Source organism: Pleurodeles waltl, chromosome 2_1 (assembly GCF_031143425.1).
Source record: "Pleurodeles waltl isolate 20211129_DDA chromosome 2_1, aPleWal1.hap1.20221129, whole genome shotgun sequence".
NCBI classification, from domain to species: domain Eukaryota; kingdom Metazoa; phylum Chordata; class Amphibia; order Caudata; family Salamandridae; genus Pleurodeles; species Pleurodeles waltl.
In genome coordinates, this window is record NC_090438.1 from 515,255,348 (window position 1) to 515,266,540 (window position 11,193).

Here is an 11,193-nt window from a genome sequence, read left to right on the forward strand (position 1 = left end):
CAAAATGTGAGGAAAACGTGTTATTTTAGCCACATTTTGAGGTTTGCAAAGGATTCTGGGTAGCAGAACCTGGTAAGAGCCCCTCAAGTCACCCCATCTTGGATTCCCCTAGGTCTCTAGTTTTCAAAAATGCACAGGTTTGGTAGGTTTCCCTAGGTGCCGGCTGAGCTAGAGGCCGAAATCTAAAGGTAAGCACTTTGCAAAAAACACATCTGTTTTCTTTCAAAAAATGTGATGTGTCCACGTTGCGTTTTGGGGCATTTCCTGTCGCTGGCGCTAGGCCTACCCACACAAGTGAGGTTTCATTTTTATTGGGAGACTTGGGGGAACGCTGGGTGGAAGGAAATTTGTGGCTCCTCTCTGATTCCAGAACTTTCTGTCACCAAAATGTGAGGAAAACGTGTTTTTTTTGCCAAATTTTGAGGTTTGCAAAGGATTCTGGGTAACAGAACCTGGTCAGAGCCCCACAAGTCACCCCATCTTGGATTCCCCTAGCTCTCTAGTTTTCAAAAATGCACAGGTTTGGTAGGTTTCCCTAGGTGCCGGCTGAGCTAGAGGCCAAAATCTACAGGTAGGCACTTTGCAAAAAACACATCTGTTTTCTTTCAAAAAATGTGATGTATTCACGTTGCATTTTGGGGCATTTCCTGTCGCGGGCGCTAGGCCTACCCACACAAGTGAGGTTTCATTTTTATTGGGAGACTTGGGGGAACGCTGGGTGGGAGGAAATTTGTGGCTCCTCTCTGATTCCAGAACTTTCTGTCACCAAAATGTGAGGAAAACGTGTTTTTTTAGCCAAATTTTGAGGTTTGCAAAGGATTCTGGGCAACAGAACCTGGTCAGAGCCCCACAAGTCACCCCATCTTGGATTCCCCTAGCTCTCTAGTTTTCAAAAATGCACAGGTTTGGTAGGTTTCCCTAGGTGCCGGCTGAGCTAGAGGCCAAAATCTACTGGTAGGCACTTTGCAAAAAACACCTCTGTTTTCTTTAAAAAAATGTGATGTGTCCACGTTGCGTTTTGGGGCATTTCCTGTCGTGGGCGCTAGGCCTACCCACACAAGTGAGGTATCATTTTTATCGGGAGACTTGGGGTAACGCTGCGTGGAAGGACATTTGTGGCTCCTCTCAGATTCCAGAACTTTCTGTCACCGAAATGTGAGGAAAACGTGTTTTTTTAGCCACATTTTGAGGTTTGCAAAGGATTCTGGGTAACAGAACCTGGTCAGAGCCCCACAAGTCACCCCATCTTGGATTCCCCTAGGTCTCTAGTTTTCAAAAATGCACAGGTTTAGTAGGTTTCCCTAGGTGCCGGCTGAGCTAGAGGCCAAAATCTACAGGTAGGCACTTTGCAAAAAACACATCTGTTTTCTTACAAAAAATGTGATGTGTCCACGTTGCGTTTTGGGGCATTTCCTGTTGCGGGCGCTAGGCCTACCCACACAAGTGAGGTTTCATTTTTATTGGGAGACTTGGGGGAACGCTGGGTGGAAGGAAATTTGTGGCTCCTCTCTGATTCCAGAACTTCCTGTCACCAAAATGTGAGGAAAACGTGTTTTTTTAGCCAGATTTTGAGGTTTGCAAAGGATTCTGGGTAACAGAACCTGGTCAGAGCCCCACAAGTCACCCCAGCTTGGATTCCCCTAGGTCTCTAGTCTTCAAAAATGCACAGGTTTGGTAGGTTTCCCTAGGTGCCGGCTGATCTAGAGGCCAAAATCTACAGGTAGGCACTTTGCACCTCTGTTTTCTTTAAAAAAATGTGATGTGTCCGCATTGCGTTTTGGGGAATTTGCTGTCGCAGGCGCTAGGCCTACCCACACAAGTGAGGTATCATTTTTATCGGGAGACTTGGGGGAACGCTGCGTGGAAGGAAATTTGTGGCTCCTCTCAGATTCCAGAACTTTCTGTCACCGAAATGTGAGGAAAACGTGTTTTTTTAGCCACATTTTGAGGTTTGCAAAGGATTCCGGGTAACAGAACCTGGTCAGAGCCCCACAAGTCACCCCATCTTGGATTCCCCTAGGTCTCTAGTTTTCAAAAATGCACAGGTTTGGTAGGTTTCCCTAGGTGCCGGCTGAGCTAGAGGCCAAAATCTACAGGTAGGCACTTTGCAAAAAACACATCTGTTTTCTTTTAAAAAATGTGATGTGTCCACGTTGCATTTTGGGGCATTTCCTGTTGCGCGCGCTAGGCCTACCCACACAAGTGAGGTTTCATTTTTATTGGGAGACTTGGGGGAACGCTGGGTGGAAGGAAATTTGTGGCTCCTCTCTGATTCCAGAACTTCCTGTCACCAAAATGTGAGGAAAACGTGTTTTTTTAGCCAAATTTTGAGGTTTGCAAAGGATTCTGGGTAACAGAACCTGGTCAAAGCCCCATAAGTCACCCCAGCTTGGATTCCCCTAGGTCTCTAGTCTTCAAAAATGCACAGGTTTGGTAGGTTTCCCTAGGTGCCGGCTGAGCTAGAGGCCAAAATCTACAGGTAGGCACTTTGCAAAAAACACCTTTGTTTTCTTTAAAAAAATGTGATGTGTCCACGTTGCGTTTTGGGGCATTTCCTGTCGTGGGCGCTAGGCCTACCCACACAAGTGAGGTATCATTTTTATCGGGAGACTTGGGGTAACGCTGCGTGGAAGGAAATTTGTGGCTCCTCTCAGATTCCAGAACTTTCTGTCACCGAAATGTGAGGAAAACGAGTTTTTTTAGCCACATTTTGAGGTTTGCAAAGGATTCTGGGTAACAGAACCTGGTCAGAGCCCCACAAGTCACCCCATCTTGGATTCCCCTAGGTCTCTAGTTTTCAAAAATGGACAGGTTTGGTAGGTTTCCCTAGGTGCCGGCTGAGCTAGAGGCCAAAATCTACAGGTAGGCATTTGCAAAAAACACCTCTGTTTTCTTTAAAAAAATGTGATGTGTCCACGTTGCGTTTTGGGGCATTTCCTGTCGTGGGCGCTAGGCCTACCCACACAAGTGAGGTATCATTTTTATCGGGAGACTTGGGGTAACGCTGCGTGGAAGGAAATTTGTGGCTCCTCTCAGATTCCAGAACTTTCTGTCACCGAAATGTGAGGAAAACGTGTTTTTTTAGCCACATTTTGAGGTTTGCAAAGGATTCTGGGTAACAGAACCTGGTCAGAGCCCCACAAGTCACCCCATCTTGGATTCCCCTAGGTCTCTAGTTTTCAAAAATGCACAGGTTTAGTAGGTTTCCCTAGGTGCCGGCTGAGCTAGAGGCCAAAATCTACAGGTAGGCACTTTGCAAAAAACACATCTGTTTTCTTACAAAAAATGTGATGTGTCCACGTTGCGTTTTGGGGCATTTCCTGTTGCGGGCGCTAGGCCTACCCACACAAGTGAGGTTTCATTTTTATTGGGAGACTTGGGGGAACGCTGGGTGGAAGGAAATTTGTGGCTCCTCTCTGATTCCAGAACTTCCTGTCACCAAAATGTGAGGAAAACGTGTTTTTTTAGCCAGATTTTGAGGTTTGCAAAGGATTCTGGGTAACAGAACCTGGTCAGAGCCCCACAAGTCACCCCAGCTTGGATTCCCCTAGGTCTCTAGTCTTCAAAAATGCACAGGTTTGGTAGGTTTCCCTAGGTGCCGGCTGAGCTAGAGGCCAAAATCTACAGGTAGGCACTTTGCAAAAAACACCTCTGTTTTCTTTAAAAAAATGTGATGTGTCCGCATTGCGTTTTGGGGAATTTGCTGTCGCAGGCGCTAGGCCTACCCACACAAGTGAGGTATCATTTTTATCGGGAGACTTGGGGGAACGCTGCGTGGAAGGAAATTTGTGGCTCCTCTCAGATTCCAGAACTTTCTGTCACCGAAATGTGAGGAAAACGTGTTTTTTTAGCCCCATTTTGAGGTTTGCAAAGGATTCTGGGTAACAGAACCTGGTCAGAGCCCCACAAGTCACCCCATCTTGGATTCCCCTAGGTCTCTAGTTTTCAAAAATGCACAGGTTTGGTAGGTTTCCCTAGGTGCCGGCTGAGCTAGAGGCCAAAATCTACAGGTAGGCACTTTGCAAAAAACACATCTGTTTTCTTTCAAAAAATGTGATGTGTCCACGTTGCGTTTTGGGGCATTTCCTGTTGCGCGCGCTAGGCCTACCCACACAAGTGAGGTTTCATTTTTATTGGGAGACTTGGGGGAACGCTGGGTGGAAGGAAATTTGTGGCTCCTCTCTGATTCCAGAACTTCCTGTCACCAAAATGTGAGGAAAACGTGTTTTTTTAGCCAAATTTTTAGGTTTGCAAAGGATTCTGGGTAACAGAACCTGGTCAAAGCCCCATAAGTCACCCCAGCTTGGATTCCCCTAGGTCTCTAGTCTTCAAAAATGCACAGGTTTGGTAGGTTTCCCTAGGTGCCGGCTGAGCTAGAGGCCAAAATCTACAGGTAGGCACTTTGCAAAAAACACCTCTGTTTTCTTTAAAAAAATGTGATGTGTCCACGTTGCGTTTTGGGGCATTTCCTGTCGTGGGCGCTAGGCCTACCCACACAAGTGAGGTATCATTTTTATCGGGAGACTTGGGGTAACGCTGCGTGGAAGGAAATTTGTGGCTCCTCTCAGATTCCAGAACTTTCTGTCACCGAAATGTGAGGAAAACGTGTTTTTTTAGCCACATTTTGATGTTTGCAAAGGATTCTGGGTAACAGAACCTGGTCAGAGCCCCACAAGTCACACCATCTTGGATTCCCCTAGGTCTCTAGTTTTCAAAAATGCACAGGTTTGGTAGGTTTCCCTAGGTGCCGGCTGAGCTAGAGGCCAAAATCTACAGGTAGGCACTTTGCAAAAAACACCTCTGTTTTCTTTAAAAAAATGTGATGTGTCCACGTTGCGTTTTGGGGCATTTCCTGTCGTGGGCGCTAGGCCTACCCACACAAGTGAGGTATCATTTTTATCGGGAGACTTTGGGGAACGCTGCGTGGAAGGAAATTTGTGGCTCCTCTCAGATTCCAGAACTTTCTGTCACCGAAATGTGAGGAAAACGTGTTTTTTTAGCCACATTTTGAGGTTTGCAAAGGATTCTGGGTAACAGAACCTGGTCAGAGCCCCACAAGTCACCCCATCTTGGATTCCCCTAGGTCTCTAGTTTTCAAAAATGCACAGGTTTAGTAGGTTTCCCTAGGTGCCGGCTGAGCTAGAGGCCAAAATCTACAGGTAGGCACTTTGCAAAAAACACATCTGTTTTCTTTCAAAAAATGTGATGTGTCCACGTTGCGTTTTGGGGCATTTCCTGTTGCGGGCGCTAGGCCTACCCACACAAGTGAGGTTTCATTTTTATTGGGAGACTTGGGGGAACGCTGGGTGGAAGGAAATTTGTGGCTCCTCTCTGATTCCAGAACTTCCTGTCACCAAAATGTGAGGAAAACGTGTTTTTTTAGCCAAATTTTGAGGTTTGCAAAGGATTCTGGGTAACAGAACCTGGTCAGAGCCCCACAAGTCACCCCATCTTGGATTCCCCTAGGTCTCTAGTTTTCAAAAATGCACAGGTTTAGTAGGTTTCCCTAGGTGCCGGCTGAGCTAGAGGCCAAAATCTACAGGTAGGCACTTTGCAAAAAACACATCTGTTTTCTTTCAAAAAAGGTGATGTGTCCACATTGCGTTTTGGGGCATTTCCTGTTGCGGGCGCTAGGCCTACCCACACAAGTGAGGTTTCATTTTTATTGGGAGACTTGGGGGAACGCTGGGTGGAAGGAAATTTGTGGCTCCTCTCTGATTCCAGAACTTCCTGTCACCAAAATGTGAGGAAAACGTGTTTTTTTAGCCAAATTTTGAGGTTTGCAAAGGATTCTGGGTAACAGAACCTGGTCAGAGCCCCACAAGTCACCCCAGCTTGGATTCCCCTAGGTCTCTAGTCTTCAAAAATGCACAGGTTTGGTAGGTTTCCCTAGGTGCCGGCTGAGCTAGAGGCCAAAATCTACAGGTAGGCACTTTGCAAAAAACACCTCTGTTTTCTTTTAAAAAATGTGATGTGTCCACATTGCGTTTTGGGGCATTTGCTGTCGCAGGCGCTAGGCCTACCCACACAAGTGAGGTATCATTTTTACCGGGAGACTTGGGGGAACGCTGGGTGGAAGGAAATTTGTGGCTCCTCTCTGATTCCAGAACTTTCTGTCACCAAAATGTGAGGAAAACGTGTTTTTTTAGCCAAATTTTGAGGTTTGCAAAGGATTCTGGGTAACAGAACCTGGTCAGAGCCCCACAAGTCACCCCATCTTGGATTCCCCTAGGTCTCTAGTTTTAAAAAATGCACAGGTTTGGTAGGTTTCCCTAGGTGCCGGCTGAGCTAGAGGCCAAAATCTACAGGTAGGCACTTTGCAAAAAACACCTCTGTTTTCTTTAAAAAATATGTGATGTGTCCACGTTGCGTTTTGGGGCATTTCCTGTCGTGGGCGCTAGGCCTACCCACACAAGTGAGGTATCATTTTTACCGGGAGACTTGGGGGAACGCTGGGTGGAAGGAAATTTGTGGCTCCTCTCTGATTCCAGAACTTTCTGTCACCAAAATGTGAGGAAAACGTGTTTTTTAGCCAAATTTTGAGGTTTGCAAAGGATTCTGGGTAACAGAACCTGGTCAGAGCCCCACAAGTCACCTCATCTTGGATTCCCCTAGGTCTCTAGTTTTCAAAAATGCACAGGTTTGGTAGGTTTCCCTAGGTGCCGGCTGAGCTAGAGGCCAAAATCTACAGGTAGGCACTTTGCAAAAAACACCTCTGTTTTCTTTTAAAAAAAAATGTGATGTGTCCACGTTGCGTTTTGGGGCATTTCCTGTCGTGGGCGCTAGGCCTACCCACACAAGTGAGGTATCATTTTTATCGGGAGACTTGGGGGAACGTTGCGTGGAAGGAAATTTGTGGCTCCTCTCAGATTCCAGAACTTTCTGTCACCGAAATGTGAGGAAAACTTGTTTTTTTAGCCACATTTTGAGGTTTGCAAAGGATTCTGGGTAACAGAACCTGGTCAGAGCCCCACAAGTTACCCCATCTTGGATTCCCCTAGGTCTCTAGTTTTCAAAAATGCACAGGTTTGGTAGGTTTCCCTAGGTGCCGGCTGAGCTAGAGGCCAAAATCTACAGGTAGGCACTTTGCAAAAAACACATCTGTTTTCTTTAAAAAAATGTGATGTGTCCACGTTGCGTTTTGGGGCATTTCCTGTTGCGGGCGCTAGGCCTACCCACACAAGTGAGGTTTCATTTTTATTGGGAGACTTGGGGGAACGTTGGGTGGAAGGAAATTTGTGGCTCCTCTCTGATTCCAGAACTTCCTGTCACCAAAATGTGAGGAAAACGTGTTTTTTTAGCCAAATTTTGAGGTTTGCAAAGGATTCTGGGTAACAGAACCTGGTCAGAGCCCCACAAGTCACCCCAGCTTGGATTCCCCTAGGTCTCTAGTCTTCAAAAATGCACAGGTTTGGTAGGTTTCCCTAGGTGCCGGCTGAGCTAGAGGCCAAAATCTACAGGTAGGCACTTTGCAAAAAACACCTCTGTTTTCTTTAAAAAAATGTGATGTGTCCACATTACGTTTTGGGGCATTTGCTGTCGCAGGCGCTAGGCCTACCCACACAAGTGAGGTATCATTTTTATCGTGAGACTTGGGGGAACGCTGCGTGGAAGGAAATTTGTAACTCCTCTCAGATTCCAGAACTTTCTGTCACCGAAATGTGAGGAAAACGTGTTTTTTTAGCCACATTTTGAGGTTTGCAAAGGATTCTGGGTAACAGAACCTGGTCAGAGCCCCACAAGTCACCCCATCTTGGATTCCCCTAGGTCTCTAGTTTTCAAAAATGCACAGGTTTGGTAGGTTTCCCTAGGTGCCGGCTGAGCTAGAGGCCAAAATCTACAGGTAGGCACTTTGCAAAAAACACATCTGTTTTCTTTCAAAAAATGTGATGTGTCCAAGTTGCGTTTTGGGGCATTTCCTGTTGCGCGCGCTAGGCCTACCCACACAAGTGAGGTTTCATTTTTATTGGGAGACTTGGGGGAACGCTGGGTGGAAGGATATTTGTGGCTCCTCTCTGATTCCAGAACTTCCTGTCACCAAAATGTGAGGAAAACGTGTTTTTTTAGCCAAATTTTGAGGTATGCAAAGGATTCTGGGTAACAGAACCTGGTCAGAGCCCCATAAGTCACCCCAGCTTGGATTCCCCTAGGTCTCTAGTCTTCAAAAATGCACAGGTTTGGTAGGTTTCCCTAGGTGCCGGCTGAGCTAGAGGCCAAAATCTACAGGTAGGCACTTTGCAAAAAACACCTCTGTTTTCTTTAAAAAAATGTGATGTGTCCACGTTGCGTTTTGGGGCATTTCCTGTCGTGGGCGCTAGGCCTACCCACACAAGTGAGGTATCATTTTTATCGGGAGACTTGGGGGAACGCTGCGTGGAAGGAAATTTGTGGCTCCTCTCAGATTCCAGAACTTTCTGTCACCGAAATGTGAGGAAAACGTGTTTTTTTAGCCACATTTTGAGGTTTGCAAAGGATTCTGGGTAACAGAACCTGGTCAGAGCCCCACAAGTCACCCCATCTTGGATTCCCCTAGGTCTCTAGTTTTCAAAAATGCACAGGTTTGGTAGGTTTCCCTAGGTGCCGGCTGAGCTAGAGGCCAAAATCTACAGGTAGGCACTTTGCAAAAAACACCTCTGTTTTCTTTAAAAAAATGTGATGTGTCCACGTTGCGTTTTGGGGCATTTCCTGTCGTGGGCGCTAGGCCTACCCACACAAGTGAGGTATCATTTTTATCGGGAGACTTTGGGGAACGCTGCGTGGAAGGAAATTTGTGGCTCCTCTCTGATTCCAGAACTTCCTGTCACCAAAATGTGAGGAAAACGTGTTTTCTTAGCCAAATTTTGAGGTTTGCAAAGGATTCTGGGTAACAGAACCTGGTCAGAGCCCCACAAGTCACCCCAGCTTGGATTCCCCTAGGTCTCTAGTTTTCAAAAATGCACAGGTTTGGTAGGTTTCCCTAGGTGCCGGCTGAGCTAGAGGCCAAAATCTACAGGTAGGCACTTTGCAAAAAACACCTCTGTTTTCTTTAAAAAAATGTGATGTGTCCACATTGCGTTTTGGGGCATTTGCTGTCGCAGGCGCTAGGCCTACCCACACAAGTGAGGTATCATTTTTATCGGGAGACTTGGGGGAACGCTGCGTGGAAGGAAATTTGTGGCTCCTCTCAGATTCCAGAACTTTCTGTCACCGAAATGTGAGGAAAACGTGTTTTTTTAGCCACATTTTGAGGTTTGCAAAGGATTCTGGGTAACAGAACCTGGTCAGAGCCCCACAAGTCACCCCATCTTGGATTCCCCTAGGTCTCTAGTTTTCAAAAATGCACAGGTTTGGTAGGTTTCCCTAGGTGCCGGCTGAGCTAGAGGCCAAAATCTACAGGTAGGCACTTTGCAAAAAACACCTCTGTTTTCTTTAAAAAAAATGTGATGTGTCCACGTTGCGTTTTGGGGCATTTCCTGTCGTGGGCGCTAGGCCTACCCACACAAGTGAGGTATCATTTTTACCGGGAGACTTGGGGGAACGCTGGGTGGAAGGAAATTTGTGGCTCCTCTCTGATTCCAGAACTTTCTGTCACCAAAATGTGAGGAAAACGTGTTTTTTAGCCAAATTTTGAGGTTTGCAAAGGATTCTGGGTAACAGAACCTGGTCAGAGCCCCACAAGTCACCCCATCTTGGATTCCCCTAGGTCTCTAGTTTTCAAAAATGCACAGGTTTGGTAGGTTTCCCTAGGTGCCGGCTGAGCTAGAGGCCAAAATCTACAGGTAGGCACTTTGCAAAAAACACCTCTGTTTTCTTTAAAAAAAAATGTGATGTGTCCACGTTGCGTTTTGGGGCATTTCCTGTCGTGGGCGCTAGGCCTACCCACACAAGTGAGGTATCATTTTTATCGGGAGACTTGGGGGAACGCTGCGTGGAAGGAAATTTGTGGCTCCTCTCAGATTCCAGAACTTTCTGTCACCGAAATGTGAGGAAAACTTGTTTTTTTAGCCACATTTTGAGGTTTGCAAAGGATTCTGGGTAACAGAACCTGGTCAGAGCCCCACAAGTTACCCCATCTTGGATTCCCCTAGGTCTCTAGTTTTCAAAAATGCACAGGTTTGGTAGGTTTCCCTAGGTGCCGGCTGAGCTAGAGGCCAAAATCTACAGGTAGGCACTTTGCAAAAAACACATCTGTTTTCTTTCAAAAAATGTGATGTGTCCACGTTGCGTTTTGGGGCATTTCCTGTTGCGGGCACTAGGCCTACCCACACAAGTGAGGTTTCATTTTTATTGGGAGACTTGGGGGAACGCTGGGTGGAAGGAAATTTGTGGCTCCTCTCTGATTCCAGAACTTCCTGTCACCAAAATGTGAGGAAAACGTGTTTTTTTAGCCAAATTTTGAGGTTTGCAAAGGATTCTGGGTAACAGAACCTGGTCAGAGCCCCATAAGTCACCCCAGCTTGGATTCCCCTAGGTCTCTAGTCTTCAAAAATGCACAGGTTTGGTAGGTTTCCCTAGGTGCCGGCTGAGCTAGAGGCCAAAATCTACAGGTAGGCACTTTGCAAAAAACACCTCTGTTTTCTTTAAAAAAATGTGATGTGTCCACGTTGCGTTTTGGGGCATTTCCTGTCGTGGGCGCTAGGCCTACCCACACAAGTGAGGTATCATTGTTATCGGGAGACTTGTGGGAACGCTGGGTGGAAGGAAATTTGTGGCTCCTCTCTGATTCCAGAACTTTCTGTCACCAAAATGTGAGGAAAACGTGTTTTTTTTGCCAAATTTTGAGGTTTGCAAAGGATTCTGGGTAACAGAACCTGGTCAGAGCCCCACAAGTCACCCCATCTTGGATTCCCCTAGGTCTCTAGTTTTCAAAAATGCACAGGGTTGGTAGGTTTCCCTAGGTGCCGGCTGAGCTAGAGGCCAAAATCTACAGGTAGGCACTTTGCAAAAAACACCTCTGTTTTCTTTAAAAAAAAATGTGATGTGTCCACGTTGCGTTTTGGGGCATTTCCTGTCGTGGGCGCTAGGCCTACCCACACAAGTGAGGTATCATTTTTATCGGGAGACTTGGGGGAACGCTGCGTGAAAGGAAATTTGTGGCTCCTCTCAGATTCCAGAACTTTCTGTCACCGAAATGTGAGGAAAACTTGTTTTTTTAGCCACATTTTGAGGTTTGCAAAGGATTCTGGGTAACAGAACCTGGTCAGAGCCCCACAA